This window comes from Podarcis pityusensis (assembly GCF_964106645.2).
Source record: "Podarcis pityusensis genome assembly, chromosome: 5".
Taxonomy (NCBI): Eukaryota; Metazoa; Chordata; class Lepidosauria; order Squamata; family Lacertidae; genus Podarcis; species Podarcis pityusensis.
In genome coordinates, this window is record NC_138032.1 from 4,355,713 (window position 1) to 4,368,980 (window position 13,268).

At 46.9% G+C, this 13,268-nt stretch overlaps 1 protein-coding gene and 1 long non-coding RNA gene across 2 annotated transcripts in view; one reads left to right on the forward strand and one right to left on the reverse strand.

Annotated features, from left to right (window-relative positions):
• LOC308478189 overlaps window positions 1-6,416 on the reverse strand; it is a 208,400-nt gene extending 201,984 nt beyond the window's left edge. Inside the window, exon 1 of the long non-coding RNA XR_013986896.1 lies at window positions 6,152-6,416. This is a non-coding gene — a long non-coding RNA (uncharacterized lncRNA). The remainder of the gene's footprint in view (window positions 1-6,151) is intronic.
• B3GNT7 (UDP-GlcNAc:betaGal beta-1,3-N-acetylglucosaminyltransferase 7) overlaps window positions 1-12,895 on the forward strand; it is a 90,163-nt gene extending 77,268 nt beyond the window's left edge. The window contains exon 3 of the transcript XR_013986872.1: window positions 12,882-12,895. The gene's annotated coding sequence lies outside the window, so the exon portion shown is untranslated. The remainder of the gene's footprint in view (window positions 1-12,881) is intronic.
• The last annotated feature ends 373 nt before the right edge of the window (window positions 12,896-13,268 follow it).

Below are 13,268 nucleotides of genomic sequence, written 5' to 3' on the forward strand. Positions count from 1 at the left end.
CTGGCCCAAGGTCACCCAGTGAGTTTTATGACTGAGTAGGGATTCGAACCCTGCTCTCCCAGGTCCAGATCCAACACTCTGAACCACTACACCACACTGGCTCTTATTTAAAAATCTTATCTTTTGAATGTTTCAAAGAGTTGGTTTTTTTTTTACTATAATTTTATTGTTTTATTCTCTTTGTAAATCGCTTGGAGGGCTGTGTGTGTGTGTGTGTGTGTGTGTGTGTGTCTGTGTGTGTGTTGCAATCAAGCGATGTGTGAATTTTATGAAATAAATAAAATATAATACCTCTTGGGTGGCTTGCAAAGCTGGAGCTTTTGACTTCCCAAAATCAGCCCCCTGCAGCTGCCGATCAGGGAGCGGAGAAGAGAAGGGGAGACTTGCACCAGTGAGCAGACTCTGCTCTTCCCCCTTGGAGGGTGTTGATGTGAAGCACTCTGTGCGTGCTTATGCGCCATGGCAGGCAGAGTTTTAAAGAAAGGCAAGGGTACATCATTCCCCCCCTTGCCTTTCATATTCCCAGTTTTGCACCCTTGGGTTTGTAGGCATGGTCTGTTTTGGTTTTCCTCCTAGTCAATTTCACAGCCCACTTCTTCAGCAGAAGCTTAAAGGGGCTGCGACATCCTTGAGACACAATAGCAGGGTGGTAATGGGAGAGAGATAATTGTTGGGCTGTGAGCGGAGAAAATTGCCTTTTCATAGTTAAAGGCTGTCTGAGAGCCAGAAAAAATATATATATTATTTTCCTCTCTCTTTACTATCGGTTTTTGGCCTTTTAAATAAATAAACACCAAAAAGAGAGGAAAAAGTCTGGTTTTATAAAACCGGAACATGATTTACCCTGAAACTGCTCCATAGCACTTTATCAGTTAGAGGGCAACAAGTTAATAAGCATGGGGGTGATGCAAATTGGAGTGGGGTGGGGGAATAATCTCACAGATGAGTTGTGAATTGTGGGGAAGGAAGTCTTGAAATCAAAGCAGGAAAATGAAAGCACTGCAGCGCCATAGAACTGTAGAGTTGTAGATATGATAGCTAAGCAGTTGGCTCCTTACCTCTCTCGCCCTGACCTAGCCACTGTGATCCATGCGACGGTCACCTCCAGACTGGATTATTGTAACTCACTCTACGTGGGGCTGCCCTTGAGACTGACCCAGAAACTCTAGTGGGTGCAGAATGCCGCAGCGAGACTCCTTACGGGGTCCTTGCTGTGGAATCACATTCACCCAGTGCTATACCAGCTGCACTGGCTCCCGGTGGAGTACAGGATCAGGTTCAAGGTGCTGGTTTTAACCTTTAAAGCCCTATACGGCCTAGGACCCTCGTATCTACGGGACCGCCTCTCCTGGTATGTCCCATGGAGGACCTTACGGTCTTCAAACAAAAACATCTTGGAGATCCCGGGCCACAGGGAGGTTAGGCTGGCCTCAGCCAGAGCCAGGGCTTTTTCTGTCGTGGTCCTGATCTGGTGGAACGCTCTGTCACAAGAGACTAGAGCCCTGCAGGACTTAACATCTTTCTGCAGGGCCTGCAAGACAGAGCTGTTCCACCAGGCCTTTGGCCAAGGCACAGTCTGACCTCCTCCTATGGTAATCCTTATAGAACTCTAGCCCAATGGTTGCCATTAATTTGATTTTGAATTGATTTTAGAATGAATTGATTTTAGAATGCTGTGTTACTTTATTGTTGTTAGCCGCTCTGAGCCCGGCTTTGGCTGGGGAGAGCGGGATATAAATAAAATATTATTATTATTATTATTATTATTATTATTATTATTATTATCATCATCTGAAGGTATCCCAAGGGCTATCACATGGAAGGTGGAGCAAGCTTGTTTTCTCCTGCTCCGGAGGGTAGAACCTGAACCAATGGATTCATCGAATCAAAGAATTGTAGAGTTGGAAGGGACCCCAACGGTCATGTATTCCAACCCCCTGCAATGCAGGAATGAAAGCTGAAGAATCCCTGACAGATGGCAACCCAACATCTGCTTAGAAACCTCCAAGGAAGGAGAGTCTACAACTTCCCAAGGGAGTCTGTTCCGCTTTCAAACGGCTCTTATCGTCAGAAAGTTCTTCCTAATGTTTAGTTGAAACTTCTTTTCTTGACATTTGAATGCTTTAGCTGAGATTCCTGAATAGCAGGGGGTTGGAAAGGGGAGTCTCTTCAAACTACAGTGGTACTTTGGTACTAGAACGGCTTGGCTCCTAAACAAATCGGCTCCAGAACACCGCAAACCCTGAAGTGAGTGTTCCGGTTTGCGGACGCTTTTCGGAAGCCGAACGTCTGACGTGGCTTCCACGGCTTCCGGTTGAGTGCAGGAAGCTCCTGCAGCCAATCGGAAGCCACGCCTTGGTTTTTGAACTGTTTTGGAAGTCGAACGGACTCCCGGAACGGATTAAGTTCGAGAACCAAGGTACCATTGTATACAATTCTACAAATCCATTGGTTCAGGTCCTCCCTTCTGGAGCAGGAGAAAACAAGCTTGCTCCCCCTTCGACGTGACAGCCCTTGGGATAACTACAGATGGCTATCATATCTCCTCAGTGTTCTCTTCTCCAGGCTAAATATCAGAAAGGCGGACGCTACAGAACATGAGAGTGTTAGAATTCCTGCTCCGTGATTGCAGTCATGGGATTTTTGTCAGTCACATGACGGTGTATGTTTTGACTCCACAGAGTGGGAAGTGACGGAGACAGGATGTTTGTGTTACTGTGTTCCGTGAAGTGGGACTATTGTCCTTTGTTCTTTCTCTTTGCTGTCTGATGCTAGAGAGAGAGGGAGCCATTTTGCAGTGCTCCGTGTGTGTTTAGATGTAAATAAAGTAGATTAGCCAAAATGCTGAGTTGCTGAGGTCTGTCACGCAAGCTGCGAAGACTCTGCGGATCCCTAAGTGTGCCGATGTCTGTTGGCATCGGTCGCTGTGATGTTCTGGCAGAAGAAAGCTTTTGAAGCTCCCGAACGATCGACCAGGAGGGAGGGAACATGCCGGTCGGGCATGTGTCTCTGCCAGGGTCCTACTCGAGAGTAGGATGACCTCCTGACAGAGAGTACCTGTCACCAGGCGGAGGTGGTGGCGCTTGGGCTGTGAACCTTCACGAGACAATTAGGGGGTCTTACAGCAAGCACACAAGGCTGCCCTAGGCAGCCTGTCTTTTGAGCATTAGCTGGGATTTTTTTGCACGAAGCTTATGCAGAAGATCACATTCAAAGCACATGGCTTCCACCCAAGGAACCCAGTGAACTGTAGTTTACCCCTCGTTGTTGTTGTTGTTTAGTTGTGTCCGCCTCTTCATGACCTCCTGGACCAGAGCACGCCAGGCACTCCTGCCTTCCACTGCCTCCCGCAGTTTGGTCAAACTCATGCTGGTAGCTTCGAGAACACTGTCCCTCCATCTTGTCCTCTGTCGTCCCCTTCTCCTTGTGCTCTCCATCTTTCCCAACATCAGGGTCTTTTCCAGGGAGTCTTCTCTTCTCATGAGGTGGCCAAAGTCTTGGAGCCTCAGCTTCAGGATCTGTCCTTCCAGTGAGCACTCAGGGCTGATTTCCTTCGGAATGGAGAGGTTTGATCTTCTTGCAGTCCATGGGACTCTCAAGAGTCTCCTCCAGCACCAGAATTCAAAAGCGTCAATTCTTCGGCGATCAGCCTTCTTGATGGTCCAGCTCTCACTTCCATACATCACTACTGGGAAAACCATAGGTTTAACTATACGGACCTTTGTTGGCAAGGTGATGTCTCTGCTTTTTTAGATGCTGTCTAGGTTTGTCATTGCTTTTCTCCCAAGAAGCAGGCATCTTTTAATTTTGTGGCTGCTGTCACCATCTGCAGTGATCATGGAGCCCAAGAAAGTCAAATCCCCTTCATGGATTGCCGTGGCGAAGGGGCTTGAATAACTCAGAGAAGCTATGAACTATGCCGAGCAGGGCACCCAAGATGGACAGGTCGTAGTGGAGAGTTTTGACCAAACGTGATCCACCTGGAGGAGGAACCGGCAAGCCACTCCATTATCCCTGCCAAGAAAACTCCATGGACAAAGACAACAGTTTTCCCCTCACGGGGCTACGATTCCCAGCCTCTGACCAAGCTCCAGTTGCCTGGTTTCTTTGGGGGGAAAGACGTGTGCTGAAAATGTATGGTGTGTACACAGCCATATAGCATCAAGGCAGTAAGTCCAGAACCAGCATCTGGGAAGCTGAGGGGAAAGACTCAGCGCCACCATTATCCTCCCCAGCCTTTTAATTTCAATCAGGAAGAAATGAGGGGAGCCAGCTGTGAAGCATCTACCCTGCTGAGAAGACCCTTTACCCCCTCTCTGAACTACATTCATTTATTTATTGCTTGTTAACTTTCATTTTACTCTGCCCTTTAGCTCTAGCTTATTTCCTTGTAATACTGAATTTATTCTACATCCCTCTAATTGTTGGTTTTGTCCCATTTATTGACACGTTTCGCAGACTGGGTTGCTAACCCCCACATCCAGTGCCTTATATTTTGATAATTAGTGGGTGTTTTTCTGTCCTGTTTCTCACGGGCTTTTGGCTAGCCTTATCGGCTGGCACCCGTTGCTTTTGCTGCTGTTGTCGAAGGGGTAGCAGAGGCTGTCTGCGGAATTAATGACAGAGAAACCCTCTTTGCTAATGCAGCGGTAAGTGGGTGCTTGTGTCTGGTAATGGGGTCATCCTAGGGAAAGCGAGAGATTTCCAGCTGCAATCCGCCGGCCCTCGAACCATGACCCTCCCACAGGTGCGCCTCGCCCACCTGTTCCTCTTGATCAGTTAACATTGCAAGAGACTGCGGCAGGCTGAATGTTGGTTAATGTTTGCAGTGCATTTAGAGACACACTTTCATGGAAGGCAATCTTATTCAGCTATGAGTGATCGTCACAGAAAGAAGAGATAATAAAAACACCAGTAAAATGCCTGTTGTCATGCTTTGTGTGCATGCCGCAAAAGAGCCTGCCTGCCTGTTTCAGAGACTGCTTCGTTGTGGTGCTTATTATTATTATTATTATTGTTATTATTGTTATTATTAGCTGTCCCGTGAATCCACTGGATGACACTGCGGAAGAACGTTGCCTCAGGAGAGTGAGGAAAATTCTCAGGGATGATTCACACCCTGGCCGGCACTTTCTTGATCTCCTGCCCTCGGGCAGAAGATATAGAAGTAGTAGTAGTAGTAGTAGTAATAATAATAATAATAATAATAATAATAATAATTTATTATTTATATCCCGCCCATCTGGCTTGGTTTCCCCAGCCACTCTGGGCGGCTTCCAACAGAACACTAAAAAACAATAACCTATTAAACATTAAAAGCTTCCCTAAACAGGGCTGTCTTCAGATGTCTTCTAAATTTTGGTAGTTGTTTTTCTCTTTGAATAATAATAAATTATTATTTATCTTTAGAAGCATGATTAGTCGCACCAACAGGGCAAAGAACAGCTTCTATCCGTGGGCTGTTAGGCTGCTGAATGAAAAGATAACAACAGGGCAACTGACTTTCGGGTTTGGTGGGTGTGTATCAGTAAACGAGGAGAATTAAGACGAAGAGAGCATGACTGGAGGCAACATGGCTTCTGAATCCCAGTTGCTGGAAACTGCAGCAAGAGAGAGTTCTGCTCTTGTGCTCGCATCCTGCTTGCAGGTTTCCCACTGGGGCACCCGGTTGGTCATTGTGAGAACAGGATCCTGGACTGGATGGGTGCCGAATGGCCTGATCCAGCAGCCTCCTCTTACGATCTCATCCATTGTCTAGGGTGGAGAGTGTGCCGTGCTTTACATTTCCCTGGAAAAGTGAATGGCAGTGAAATAAAAAAAATTAAGGTCATATATACACATATATAATAAATGTTCATAAATGTACCAACCAAGCGCCTACATAGATGTGTGGACCACACGTCTGGAGCAGCACAGGAGGACCGCCCTGTAACCATTTTCATTCCCAAACTGACCAAATGTTTTCTCTGCAAGGAGGGAGGAAGTGGGGCAGCCTCCCCATTGTCTTTTTGTTCACAAATCCTGTCCTAATGGTATGTCTGTGTATGAATAGGGTGAGCCTGTGACCTGGCTCAGGAACTAAGTATTTGTCATTACAAAAGACTGGCCAGGCTCCCCAGGGTATCCAATCAAGTAAGCATTAACAGGTAACCTGCCAGACAGGAGGTAAACAACGCACTCAGATTTCTGTTGTAGACCGCCCTTTCTGTAATGTAGGTGTGATGTATCTGGGGTGGTGGTCTTGAGCTACACCCCTTCTGTGATGTATGTATGATGTTTCTGGGGGTGGTCTTGGACTCCAGGGCAGGCAATTTAAAATGTCTATATAAGGGCAGACACACTTTTGTTCTATATAAGGGCAGACACACCTTTCCTGCGTGTGAGGGGAGCACCCTGTTGCAAAAGTTCAATAAAGATCAGGCTTACTAGCTGCTTTGCTTCTCAGTATTCTCTAGTTGGCCTCTGTTATTTTCTCCTACCAATGGAGAACCTGCAACTGACTCTACAAGGGCTCTTGTGTCCCCCATAAGGGAATAAGGGCAGATTTACGTTTATTACAGCAGCCACGCTTGTAAAGAGGAGAGATTCAAGAGGTGTTTTGAAGGGAAATGTTAGGGTGGGGTGCAGATCTGAAGGGTGAATCTAGCCCAGGAAAGTGCGCTCAGAAATTCAGCCCCCTCAAGCTGCTCCACTAAGCCGTGTGCAGTTATTCACTCTGTGTTACCGAAAGTTCATCTGCTTATCCCACCAGGCCAATTCAGTGGCGCGTTATAGGTAACCCATTAGGAACAATTGCAAAAGTGCCACAGAAGTAATCGGGGAGGAAGAGGAGCCCAATAAAGATAATGAAGGGGTTTATTAGCACATCCAAGCCTTGCCTCTGTAGAGCTACCTGGGGAGGCACCGTTACGCTCAATGCATGTTATGGGAATAACAAGTGAGCAAGCAAGCGAGTTAGAGGAGAAATGACTATTAAAGACAAGGTTGTCAGCTGGGCCCAGTGGTTCCCTCCAGTCATCTTAGGCTGCAGCTTCCCAGTAGAGGCTGCCATGGGGCTGCCTCGGCCATTCGCACGGCTGCAGCGGTCCCCAGCGTCATTCGCACCCAGAGCTGGGCAAGGGGCTGGCCTGCTGCCGCCACTGCTGCTGTTCAATGCTGGTTGGGCTGCAGGGAAAGGAGAGGGAAGGGACTCTTCCCTGTGTTTTGCATCTATTAAAAAAGCTCCCTTAGCAAATTTCAGTTCCCGGAAGGGGCGCCATTTTCTGATTCGCCTCAGGCGGCGAAACATCTTGGCCTGGCTCTGGCCGGCATTCAAGTCAGGACTGGGCTGGAGGAGGGGGCGGGCAGCTGAGCCCCCCTGCCATGACTCAGTCTAAACCCCAAAGAACTCGCAAGCCTGCCGGCTCTCTCTTTTTCACCGCCAATTCATCGCTCCGTTCTTACACACCGCCGATCGGCTTTTAATTGCGCTTAAGCAATCTGCACAGAATTAGAGCAGCTTTGGGGGAAATGAAAAGAGCAAAAAAAAAAACCCTAAGTAAGCCCCCAGACGGGAATGAGCGAGAGGAACCAAAGAGCAGAGGAATATCAAGGCGCTAATTTACCCCATAAAGCCAGGGCCAGGGGAGGCCCCGTCATACCGTTGAAAACGATCTCTCTGAGACTTGGCAATTCTCTGCCAGCCCCCGGCCCCCCTCAGCCGGGAGAAACACTTCAGTGGTAATTATGCACAACAGATGTCTCTCCTGCCAGTGCTTTTGTAATCTTAGTGAAGACATTCAGCACTCAACCCTTGGCGCTGTGGATCTCTTTCCAATTTCGAAGTTACAAAATGAACAGGACAAGCTGGCAGCTCCCCAGGTAGGAAAGTGAAGAGAGAGAGAGAGAGAGAGAGCAATTCCTGTGGCCTCAGGGTGCCAAAGAGGAGATAGCCACATGACTGAGGCGTAGGGTGAACAGGACAGGAGCATCCCAGAACCTGAGATTTCAGGGTCCAGATCTGAGACCTAGAGGCAGCACCTGCCGATGTTCTGTGGCAGCCTCCAGTGATCACAGAATCAAAATAATAATAATAATAATAATAATAATAATAATAATAATAATAATTTATTTGTACCCCACCCATCTGGCTGGGTTTCCCCAGCCACTCTGGGCGGCTTCCAACAAAGATTAAAAATACATTAAAATGTCACACATTAAAAACTTCCCTGAACAGGGCTGCCTTCAGATGTCTTCTAAATGTCAGGTAGTTGTTTATCTGTTTGACATCTGGTGGGAGGGTGTTCCACAGGGCGGGTGCCACCACCGAGAAGGCCCTCTGCCTGGTTCCCTGTAGCTTTGCTTCTCGCAGGGAGGGAACCGCCAGAAGGCCCTCGGCGCTGGACCTCAACGTCCGGGCAGAATGATGGGGGTGGAGATGCTCCTTCAGGTATACTGGGCCGAGGCCGTTTAGGGCTTTAAAGGTCAACACCAACACTTTGAATTGTGCTCAGAAACGTACCCAATGTACGGAAATGATTCAGGTTCCCCTAGCGGTTCCCCTATGAAGAAATGTTTGGGGACTTTTTAGTTTAGAGAAAAGTCAAGGAAGAGGTGGCACGATAGAAATTCATAAAAGTATGCATGGCTTTGGGGGAAATGGAAAGGTGGAGACTTGAATTTAGGATTGGAAAAATGAAAAAGGCTCTGAAATTACCAGATTCGCCCATTCCTAGCTGCAGATACATGCGCAATCATGGGATCTCAGGGTTGTAGAGCTGGAAGGCCTCCAAAGGGTTATCTAGTCCAAACTCTGCCATGCAGGAATTGCAGCTAAAGAATTCCTGTCAGATGGCCATCTGAGCGGCATCTGTCTATCTCAGGAGACTGTTAAGTTGTGGGCGAACATATCAGGAGACACAGCGATTCTTCAAATAGCTCTTGTTTATTCACAGGCCAGAACAGAACTGAACTGAGGAGCTCAGTCAGCCTGCTTATATAGAGCTCCAGAACAACGTAACTGTAGCAACTTTCTAAAACTATCCAATCATTGAACGTCACTTTCGATCCTTCATTTGCATAACTATCTGCAGTATCCCCCTGCTGGCCCAGGGTGAGAACTTCAGTACATAACGGAGACAATGGAGGGGTGCGTCTTCGGGGGTGAAGTCAAGTGGTTGGAAGGATGCAGCCCTGTTGTGACTGTCAAGACTGATATGGGAGAGACATGTTTTGTTGCAGCTGGGGCAGATGAAGGCGTCCGCTTGTGCTGCTGCAGATGCACCAGGGCGTTTCTTCTCTCCGCGCTCCACTCAGTGGTCATTCCTCTTCTGGTCACTGCTGTGCACACCTGACCTTTTGAGGGTGTTCTGCTGTTGAACAGCTCCTACTGACAGAAAGTTCTTCCTAATGTAAAGTCAGAATCTCCTTTATGGTAATTTGGATCCATTGGTTCAAGTCCCAACCTTCTGGAGCAGCAGAAAGCAAGCTTGCTCCATCTTTCAAGTGGCAACCCTTCAGATATTTGAATCCATCGCGCACACGCCACCTCTCAGTGTCTGAACAAGCTGTGGTTCAGCTACGTAACAACTTTTCTAAACAGCATTCTCACTTAGGAAATAACTACATTATTTAGAAGAAGCATTCTCATAAATTGCCAGGCTGCTCTCCTCTATAATGCGTCTTTTAATGAGCCTCTTGCTTTGGTTTAATCGTTCTTTTAATTGAAAAAAATAATTCTATGGCTCCTGAAAGCTGTTCTGTTTGCCCCTAAACTGCCCATCTGAGTCCTCATTCAGCACCTCCTTCCAAGTCTTCTCCACTGGCTGGACTTCAAGTCCTGTAACAGACTCATAAATGTACAATTAAGTGCTAACTGAAGCTCCATGCAGATAAGCAAAAGACTCTATTAGTTGGTGGTTTTTCCATCCAGATATGTATAGGTGCAGCCTGTTCTCATTGGAGGGGGGGTCCCACTCCCCAACTTGGGGGTACATCAAGATCCACCGCTCTCGTTGGAGGCACAAGTGGTCTCTGTGGCCATCGCCCCTGCCCAGTCCATGGAATGCTTTCCCCAGAGAAGCTGACCTGGTGCCAACACTGTCATCTGCTGCCAGGTGGAGACATGTTTATTCTTCCAGCCTCCCCGGGCATTTGGGCAATGACATGGCTTGGGTGGAACAGGCTAGCTTCTGCACATGTTTGCACAGCCCTCCCTGTCCTCCGTCCAAGAAAGCAGAAGGCATTGACCAACATTCAAGGATGCATTCCAACCAGGCAGAAGAAGAGAGCTTCAGGGGTCAGGTGGAGAAAACAGAAGGGTCACATTCTGTGCTGGGACCTGAGGTTCTCCTCTCCTGCCATAGACAATTATATTTATTTTATTTTATTCTTATTCTTATTCTTATCTTATCTTAGCTTATCTTATCTTATCTTATCTTATCTTATCTTATCTTATCTTATCTTATCTTATCTTATCTTATCTTATCTTATTATCCCCGGCCAAGATGGCTAACCTCAGGTATAAAAACAATTGATTAAAATACAACTTAAAAACCAGAATAAAATACTACTTAAAATGCAGCCTCATTTCAGTGAGAGCCCAGAGCAAAAACTGTTTGGGGGGAGAAAACGTCAAATCTTCACCAAGGCCAACTATCCAGACTGGTCCTACGTGGGCCAGAAAAGCCAGGGAAGTTCCCAAGTAGTAGTTCCATCACAGAAGGAAAAGGAAAGAGGGGGAGGGGATCAGGCTGGTTCCAAGCCAAAGGCCAGGTGGAACAACTCTGTCTTACAGGCGCTGCGGAAAGAAATCAGATCCTGCCAGGCTCTGGTCTCATGTGTGGTGTAGTGGTTAAGAGCGGTGGACTCGTAATCTGGGGAACCGGGTTCGCTTCCCCGCTCCTCCACATGCAGCTGCTGGGTGACCTTGGGCCAGTCACACTTCTCTGAAGTCTCTCAGCCCCACTCACCTCACAGAGTGTTTGTTGTGGGGGAGGAAGGGAAAGGAGATTGTGAGCCGCTTTGAGACTCCTTAGGGTAGTGATAAAGTGGGATATCAAATCCAAACTTCTCCTCCTCCTCCTCTTCTTCTTCTTCTTCTTCTTCTTCTTGAGACAGAGCATTCCACCAGGTCGAAGCCATCACTGAGAAGGTCCTGGCCCTGGAGGAGGATAACCTGACTTCCTTAGGGCCCAGGACCTCTAGGGTGTTGCTATTTATGGACCTTAAGGTCCTCCGCGGGGCATACCAGGCAAAGCTCCACTGATAACTTTTCTTATTTTTCTTTAAAGTGGAATGGTTAGCAGGGGTAGCCAACATGGTGTAGGTGGCCCCTAGCTGTTTCGGGCTGCGATTCCCATCAGCCCAAACCACACAACCTCATAGAATCATAGAATCATAGAGTTGGAAGAGACCACAAGGGCCATCGAGTCCAACCCCCTGCCAAGCAGGAAACACCATCAGAGCACTCCTGACATATGGTTGTCAAGCCTCTGCTTAAAGACCTCCAAAGAAGGAGACTCCACCACACTCCTTGGCAGCAAATTCCACTGTCGAACAGCTCTTACTGTCAGGAAGTTCTTCCTAATGTTTAGGTGGAATCTTCTTTCTTGTAGTTTGGATCCATTGCTCCGTGTCCGCTTCTCTGGAGCAGCAGAAAACAACCTTTCTCCCTCCTCTATATGACATCCTTTTATATATTTGAACATGGCTATCATATCACCCCTTAACCTCCTCTTCTCCAGGCTAAACATGCCCAGCTCCCTTAGCCGTTCCTCATAAGGCATCGTTTCCAGGCCTTTGACCATTTTGGTTGCCCTCCTCTGGAGACGTTCCAGTTTGTTAGTGTCCTCCTTGAACTGTGGTGCCCAGAACTGGACACAGTACTCCAGGTGAGGTCTGACCAGAGCAGAATACAGTGGCACTATTACTTCCCTTGATCTAGATGCTATACTCCTATTGATGCAGCCCAGAATTGCATTGGCTTTTTTAGCTGCCGCGTCCCACTGTTGGCTCATGTCAAGTTTGTGGTCAACCAAGACTCCTAGATCCTTTTCACATGTACTGCTCTCAAGCCAGGTGTCCCCCATCTTGTATTTGTGCCTCTCATTTTTTTTTGCCCAAGTGCCATACTTTACATTTCTCCCTGTTAAAGTTCATCTTGTTTGTTTTGGCCCAGTTCTCTAATCTGTCAAGGTCGTTTTGAAGTGTGATCCTGTCCTCTGGGGTGTTAGCCACCCCTCCCAGTTTGGTGTCATCTGCAAATTTGATCAGGATGCCCTTGAGACCTGATAATGTCAAGCTGGGGCTGGTGGGAATTGCAGCCCAAAACATCAGTGGGGTGGAATGGGGGGTTCACCAGGGTGGGGGAAATCGTACCTCCAAGGTAAGAACTTTTCAAGGAAGACAAAAGAACAACTCCTTTGAAAATGAAACAGAAAATGCCATTGTTTTTACAGTAGTTTGAAAATCTTCAACAGGCTTCTTCAGTTTGAATTGGTTTCTTGCAATTTCTTAGGTTGATCAGCACAAATTCATCAGTAATTGATGCATCTTTATTCCTCTCCAAGCATATTTCCCTGGGGGTGTTGGATTGGGGGCGATTAGGAACAGAGGAAATGAGAAGAATGTCATCCAGTCCCCTTTTCTGCTTTCTGCTACATGTTCTGAATCTGAATACCAGTTAGCAAAGCTACCGAAAACCCAGCAGGACTCTCCGTCTTCACCTGAAATAATGACTGTTTCTCAGATAATGGCCTTCCTTTTCCTACTACAGACAAATTTATTTGTGGTGGAATAATTATATAGTACGTGAAAGGGGAAGGGCTTTGCTATCCTCATTCCGCTATTACGGTAATTATATGGGCACAATAAGATGAACTACTGTAAAATAGTTTTTAAAGAGGGTTTTTTTTGGGGGGGGGTGAAGATTAAGTGAAAATCAGCAAAGTTCTGTTGAATATTCTTCAGTTTTGATTTTCAAGTTGAAACAAACAGCAGGAGGAAACATGATAGAAGTTTATGAAACTACTCATGGCAAGAACAAAGAGGATAGAAAAATGGTTATCTCCCGCTCTACTAGCGCTGGGATTTGTGGACACCCAATTAAACAGAAGGCTGGAAGATTCAGGAAAGATAAAACACAGCACTTTTTTCACGCAGGGTATAGTTAAACTGTGGAACTCACTTGGGTGGCTTTAGAAGAGCATTAGGGGGGAAAAACCCTCATATGAATTATATTGGCGCAGTAAGATTAAAAAAATAGTTTTTAAAATGGGGGGTTTTTTGTG